Raw genomic sequence first — 7598 nt, 5'->3', positions numbered from 1 at the left:
CACCATGGGGCTGTTCACAATGTTGAACCATAACCTCACCACCACCATGGGGCTGTTCACAATGTTGAACCATAACCTCACCACCACCATGGGGCTGTTCACAATGTTGACATCAGCACACCGCTCACCCACATGATGCCATACAAGTGGTCTGAGGTTTTTATATGACAAAACTACAGATTTTAGAGAGACCTTTGTAATTATCATGCTGTTAATCAGGTTCTTGATATGCCACACCTGTCAGGTGGATGGATTATCTTGGCAAAGAAGAAATGCTCACTGTGTGTGTGTGTGTGTGTGTCCAGTGTGTGTGTGTGTGTTTAGTGTATGTGTGTGTGTCCAAGGTGTGTGTTTGTCAAGTGTGTGTGTCATGTGTGTGTGTGTCATGTGTGTGTATGTGTGTTTTCGTGGATATATATAATTGAGGATCTGCTGGAGTCCAAGTCAAACCCAGAATGTTTATTTATGAGCTCAGAGAGAATAACAGTTCAACAGCACAGTGTAGACAGTCTGAATTCAGAAGCAGTGTGATCTCAGAGAATAACAGAGTTCCACAGTGTAGACAGTCTGAATTCACAAGCATTGTGATCTCAGAGAATAACAGAGTTCCACAGTGTAGACAGTCTGAATACAGAAGCATTGTGATCTCAGAGAATAACAGAGTTCCACAGTGTAGACAGTCTGAATTCAGAAGCATTGTGATCTCAGAGAATAACAGAGTTCCACAGCGTAGACAGTCTGAATTCAGAAGCATTGTGATCTCAAAGAGAATAACAGAGTTCCACAGTGTAGACAGTCTGAATTCAGAAGCATTGTGATCTCAGAGAGAATAACAGAGTTCCACAGCGTAGACAGACTGAATTCAGAAGCATTGTGATCTCAGAGAGAATAACAGAGTTCCACAGTGTAGACAGTCTGAATACAGAAGCATTGTGATCTCAGAGAGAATAACAGAGTTCCACAGTGTAGACAGTCTGAATTCAGAAGCATTGTGATCTCAGAGAGAATAACAGAGTTCCACAGCGTAGACAGTCTGAATTCAGAAGCATTGTGTGATCAGCACATATCTTTATATCTTGATCTGTTCTTGGGCAGGACTCTCACTTCCCTGTTTATCTATACAAGGACACAGGAAACAGCTGGTTGGACTCTACCTTCCCTGTTTATCCTGTTAGGGCTAGGGGGCAGCATTGACACGGCTGGATAAAAAACATACCCGATTTAATCTGGTTACCACTCCTACTCAGTAACTAGAATATGCATATACTTATTACATATGGATAGAAAACACCCTAAATTTTCTAAAACTGTTTGAATGGTGTCTGTGAGTATAACAGAACTCAAATGGCAGGTCAAAACCTGAGAGATTCCTTTACAGGAAGTGGCCTGTCTGACCATTTGTTGAACTTCTTTTCCATCTCTATCATTTACTAAGGATCTCTGCTCTAACGTGACACTTCCCACGTCGTTCATAGGCGCTCAGAGCCTGGGAAAAAACAGAATGTCGTCATTCCAGCCCCAGGCTGAAACACATTATCGCCTTTCTCAAGTGGCCGATCAAGAGACACTAGCTTATGCGCGTGACCCCGACCGCCCCCGCCTTTGGGATTTTTTCCTCTGTTTGCCGAAAAGGAGATTCCCTGTCGGAATATTATCGCTTTTCTACGAGAAAAATGTCGTAAAAATTGATTTTAAACAGCGGTTGACATGTTTCGAAGTACGGTCATGGAATACTTAGAATTTTATTGTCACGAATTGCGCCAAGCGCGTGACACTTCTTTACTATTTCGGATAGTGTCTGGAACGCACGAACAAAACGCCGCTATTCGGTTATAACGATGGATTATTTTGGACCAAACCAACATTTGTTATTGAAGTAGCTGTCCTGGGTGTGTATTCTGACGAAGACAACAAAAGGTAATGACATTTTTATAATAGTAAATATGATTATGGTGAGTGCTAAACTTGCCGGGTGTCTAAATAGCGAGCCCGTGATGCCTGGGCTATGTACTTAGAATATTGCAAAATGTGCTTTCACCAAAAGCTATTTTAAAATCGGACATATCGAGTGCATAGAGGAGGTCTGTATCTATAATTCTTAAAATAATTGTTATGCTTTTTGTGAACGTTTATCGTGAGTAATTTAGTAAAATGTTAGCGAATTCCCCGGAAGTTTGCGGGGGTATGCTAGTTCTGAACGTCACATGCTAATGTAAAAAGCTGGTTTTTGATATAAATATGAACTTGATTGAACAAAACATGCATGTATTGTATAACATAATGTCCTAGGGTTGTCATCTGATGAAGATCATCAAAGGTGAGTGCTGCATTTAGCTGTCTTCTGGGTTTTGGTGACATTATATGCTGGCTTGAAAAATGGGTGTCTGATTATTTCTGGCTGGGTACTCTGCTGACATAATCTAATGTTTTGCTTTCGTTGTAAAGCCTTTTTGAAATCGGACAGTGTGGTTAGATTAATGAGAGTCTTATCTTTAAATGGCTGTAAAATAGTCATATGTTTGAGAAATTGAAGTAATAGGATTTTTAAGGTTTTGAAAATCGCGCCACAGGATAGCCGTGGCTGTTACGTAGGTGGGACGAATTCGTCCCGCCTAGCCTAGAGAGGATAAGAGTGTGTTGTGTACCAGACTATACAAGGACACAGGAGACAGCTGGTCTGACTCTACCTTCCCTTTAAATCTATACAAGGACACAGGAGTCAGCTGGTTGGACTCTACCTTCCCTTTAAATCTATACAAGGACACAGGAGTCAGCTGGTTGGACTCTACCTTCCCTTTAAATCTATACAAGGACACAGGAGTCAGCTGGTTTGCAACATAGGATTATACTTCCCAAAACAGGACATTATAACAGGACAGTTTCACAAGCTTAGTGACATACTCAGTTATGTGGACACATACAATTAACATGTTCCATTGAAGTGTGTGTGAGCCATTTATATTATAGTTCTGTGGATTTACAGGAATTAGCTGGTGTGTGTGAGTGTGAGAGAGAGTGTGTTTCCAGTGTGTGTGTGAGTGTGTTTCCAGTGTGTGTGTGTGTGTGTGTCCAGTGTTTGTCCAGTGTGTGTGTTTGAATGTGTGTCCAGTGTGTGTGTATGTGTATGTGTGTGTGTGTGTGTGTGTGTGTGTGTGTGTGTGTGTGTGTGTGTGTGTGTGATTGTGTGAGTGAGTGTGTGTGTGTACAGTGTGTTTGTGTGAGTGTTTGTGTGTGTCCAGTGTATGGTTGTGTCTAGTGAGAGTGTGTGTGTGTCCAGTGTGTGTGTGTGAGTGTGTGTCCAGTGTGTGTGTGTGTGTGTGTGTGTGTGTGTCCAGTGTGTGTGTGTGTGTGTGTCCAGTGTTTGTGTGTGTGTGTGTGTCCAGTGTGTGTGTGTGTGTCAGTGTGTGTGTGTGTGTGTCAGTGTGTGTGTGTCAGTGTGTGTGAGTCCAGTGTGTGTGTGTGTGTCCAGTGTGTGTGTGTGTGTGTGTATCCAGTGTGTTTGTGTGTGTGTGTGTGTGTGTGTGTGTATCCAGTGTGTTTGTGTGTGTGTGTGTGTGTGTGTGTGTGTGTGTGTGTGTGTGTGTGTGTGTGTGTGTGTGTGTGTGTGTGTGTGTGTGTGTGTGTGTGTGTCAGGTTATTATTTCAGGGGACACTGAGGAGTCAACATTATCAACCCAAAACCCTGGATAGAGGGGCTCAGTGAATGTGGACGTGAATGTGTACAGATGGGTCAGTGTGTCAGAGGAGGCTCTATAGAAGGACAGAGTGCCGGCTGGCCAGTCCAGATACACTCCTACTCTGTGGGAGCTGGAGGAGCGGACGTCTTTGGTAGTGGAATTATTATTGTGACAAGCATAGTAACTTTTGTCAGAGCAGGTCAGACTCCAGGACTTGTCATTACATCCAAGACAACAGTCCTTAACCTCTCCTCTTCTGCTGATTCCTTTATATGTCACTCCTATAACAGCCTCTCTCCCACTCCACTCTGCCTCCCAGTAACAACGCCCAGTCAGACCCTCTCTACACAGCACCTGTCTACAGCCCTCAAATCTCTCTGAGTGATCAGGATACGGCTGCTCCTCTGTCCTACATGTCACCTTTCTGTTCTCCTCAGACAGAGAGAGGAGTCTGTTTACTGTGTTTGGGTCCAGTGTGAGATCACAGACATCTGATGGATGAAACCAGACACAATATTAGAAATCATCATCATTCACATTAGAATGTTAACTCACTTTTCACTAATTATTTTAATGTAGATGTTTCTAGGTATCAAAAGGAGAAGTTAAGGTAACTTGAGACTTGTTGAATGATCAAATGTTATACTGTATGGTAATATAAAACACACTTATTCTGATTAATTACACACACAGACACACCTGTATGCATCATGAACACGAACACACATTTCTTATGTAACACACACATACACACACACAGAGACAAACACATTGTCAAAGCAACTCTTTGTAAACTTTGGTGTCCCTGATTTCTGCTTCTGTAGAACTACAGCTGATATTTAATATGACCAAGTAAGTAATGATGGTGGTCTTTGACTTTGACTTAACTTGAATTAAGACTTATTCTTAGTCATATTCTTCACAGCAGTCAACACTCACATTTTCTAAGTCCAGGTTTCATTGTGTTCTCTCCACCATGTTCCACACTGTAGCGGTAAGCAGAAGAACAGACAGTCATTGAGGGATACACACACACACACACACACACACACACACACACACACACACACACACACACACACACACACACACACACACACACACACACACACACACACAGAGTTAGCATTTAACTTTGTCCAAGTGGTGGTCAGAATGTTTGTCTTAACTAGCCTGATAATTCAAACATGTCTGATAGAACTTTGAAATAAACCCTCTACATACTTGAGTTTCTCCAGTCTGCAGTGTGGATCCTCCAGTCCAGCAGAGAGCAGTCTGACTCCTGAGTCTCCTGGGTGATTGTAGCTCAGGTCCAGCTCTCTCAGGTGTGAGGGGTTTGACCTCAGAGCTGAGACCAGAGAAGCACAGCCTTCCTCTGTGACTAGACAGCCTGACAGCCTGCAAAGAGTCAAATCATATTAAAATCACACTGCTATTCTTTGGTGGTGAAAATAGTGGCAGTATATTTTTTCAACATATTCAGATACAACAGTGCCCTGAAACCTGCCATATCTATTCATAAATCAATGAATGTATCATTATTATAAATGATCATTATATTACTTGTGGAGAGAAAAATGTATAGTACAAATATTTGAGTAGACTGACCAGACCAGTTTAAAAGCAGTATCAGTCAAAAGACAGACAGTGAGGTATCAGATTTAGATTGTATTGAGTATACAGTCCACACCATATCTATTTTGACAGTGAAGCTAACACTGTCAACTCCAACATTTTGGATTTGAGATCAAATGTTTCATATGAGGTAACAGTATATAATGTCACCTTTTATTTGAGGATAGTTTAATACATATCTGTTTCACCGTTTAGAAAAATAAAAGCACTTTATGTATCTAGTCCCCCCATTTGAAGAAGTCATAGGTATTCTGACCAATTAACTTATAGTGTATTAAAGTAGTCTATGAAAGTAGTCAAACGTTTAATATTGGGTTGTGATCTACAAGAGGTGTTCAGAAACAGCTTCTATTCTTACTGACAATACAAGTGAAGTGACTCCAAAATGACAGGACATTATTCACCATTCAGTTTCTATTAGGAAAAACATCATCAAAAACACAACCAAGACAAACTGCAAATGCATTCAACAAGTTAGTAGAATCACAAGCTTGATGTAATCACTGCAGGCATGGAACATGGGACTAAATACTAAACTTTTGACTACTTTAATACAATATAAGTGAATTTGTCCAAATAATTAAGACATCTTCAAATGGGAGAACTACATACATAAAGTGCTTTCATTTCTAAACAGTAAAATATATATGTATGAATAAATAAAAGGTGACATTCTGTACTGTGACCTAATATCAAACATTTTATCTCAAATCCAAAATGCTGGAGCTTAGCACCAAATGTAAAACGGTAAGATTCACTATCCAAACACATATGGTGTGGACTATGTGTGCCTGGTAAACACATGTGGATCTGGTGAACAGTTATCACTTGTTGACCAACTACAGGAATACTGACCTCAGAGTCTCCAGTTTACAGTGGGGATTCCCCAGTCCAGCGGAGAGCAGCTTCACTCCTGAATCCTTCAGGTCATTGTTACTCAGGTCCAGCTCTCTCAGGTGTGAGGGGTTTGACCTCAGAGCTGAGACCAGAGAAGCACAGCCTTCCTCTGTGACTAGACAGCCTGACAGCCTGACAAAGAGTCAAGTCATATTAAAATCACACTGCTATTCTTTGGTGGTGAAAATAGTGGCAGTATATTTTTATCAACATATTCAGATACATTAGTGTCCTGAAACCTGCCATATCTATTCATAAATGAATGTATCATTATTATAAATGATCACAATATTGACTGCAGATAGAAACATGTATAGTGCAAATATTTGAGTAGACTGACCAGACCAGTTTAAAAGCAGTATCAGTCAGAAGACAGACAGTGAGGTATCAGATTTAGATTGTATTGAGTATACAGTCCACACCATATCTATTTTGACAGTGAAGCTAACATTTTAAATTTGTCTCTAAACTCCAACATTTTGGATTTCAGATCAAATGTTTCATATGAGGTGACAGTATATAATGTCACCTTTTATTTGAGGGTATTTTAATACATATCTGTTTCACAATTTAGAAATGAAAGTACTTTATGTATCTAGTCCCCCCATTTGAAATAGTCATAATTATTCTGACCAATTCATTTATAATCTATTAAAGTAGTCCAAAGTTTAGTAGGTCGTCCGATATTCCTTGAAAAAAATGACTACATCAAGCCTGTGACTGCTATGATTGAGAAAGATCATGAATGAATCATGAATAATAATGAGTGAGAGAGTTACAGAGGCTACAACAAAACATGCTAACCTCTCACCATTACCAATTACAGAAGCCACAATAAAACATGCTAACCTCTCACCATTAACCTCAAATTGAAGGTGACATTCTGTACTGTCACCTAATATGAAACATTCTATCTCAAATCCAAAATGCTGGAGCATAACACCACATTTCAAACTGTAAGCTTCACTGTCCAAACACATATGGTGTGGACTATGTGCGCCTGGTAAACACATGTGGATCTGGTGAACAGTTATCACTTGTTGACCAACTACAGGAATACTGACCTCAGAGTCTCCAGTTTACAGTGGGGATTCCCCAGTCCAGCAGAGAGACGCTTCACTCCTGAATCCTTCAGGTCATTGTTAATCAGATCCAGCTCTCTCAGGTGTGAGGGGTTTGACTTCAGAGCTGAGACCAGAGAAGCACAGCCTTCCTCTGTGACTCCACAGCCTGACAGCCTGACAAAGAGATCATCATGACTTCACAAACACACTGTTAATTTAACGAGTAGTGTAGAAGGACAATAGCAGATGCATTTGGTTCATTCTCCCAAACAACATATAGATTCATCTTCCGTCTCCCAGAATTGTATTGTTAAATTGTTATACT

The 7598-nt window shown here is 40.6% G+C and overlaps 1 long non-coding RNA gene across 1 annotated transcript; it reads right to left on the bottom strand.

Moving 5' to 3' along the window:
- Positions 1 to 444: 444 nt before the first annotated feature.
- LOC106595153 (uncharacterized) lies at positions 445 to 3171 on the bottom strand. The gene is made up of 2 exons (XR_001326333.2): positions 2651 to 3171; positions 445 to 1168 (listed from the first exon to the last, which is right to left on the bottom strand). It is a non-coding gene; the product is annotated as an uncharacterized lncRNA (long non-coding RNA).
- Positions 3172 to 7598: the final 4427 nt, after the last annotated feature.

Source organism: Salmo salar, unplaced genomic scaffold (assembly GCF_905237065.1).
Source record: "Salmo salar unplaced genomic scaffold, Ssal_v3.1, whole genome shotgun sequence".
NCBI classification, from domain to species: Eukaryota; Metazoa; Chordata; class Actinopteri; order Salmoniformes; family Salmonidae; genus Salmo; species Salmo salar.
The sequence above is the reverse complement of the archived record's forward strand: the minus strand, read 5'-3'. Positions and strand labels throughout refer to the sequence as shown.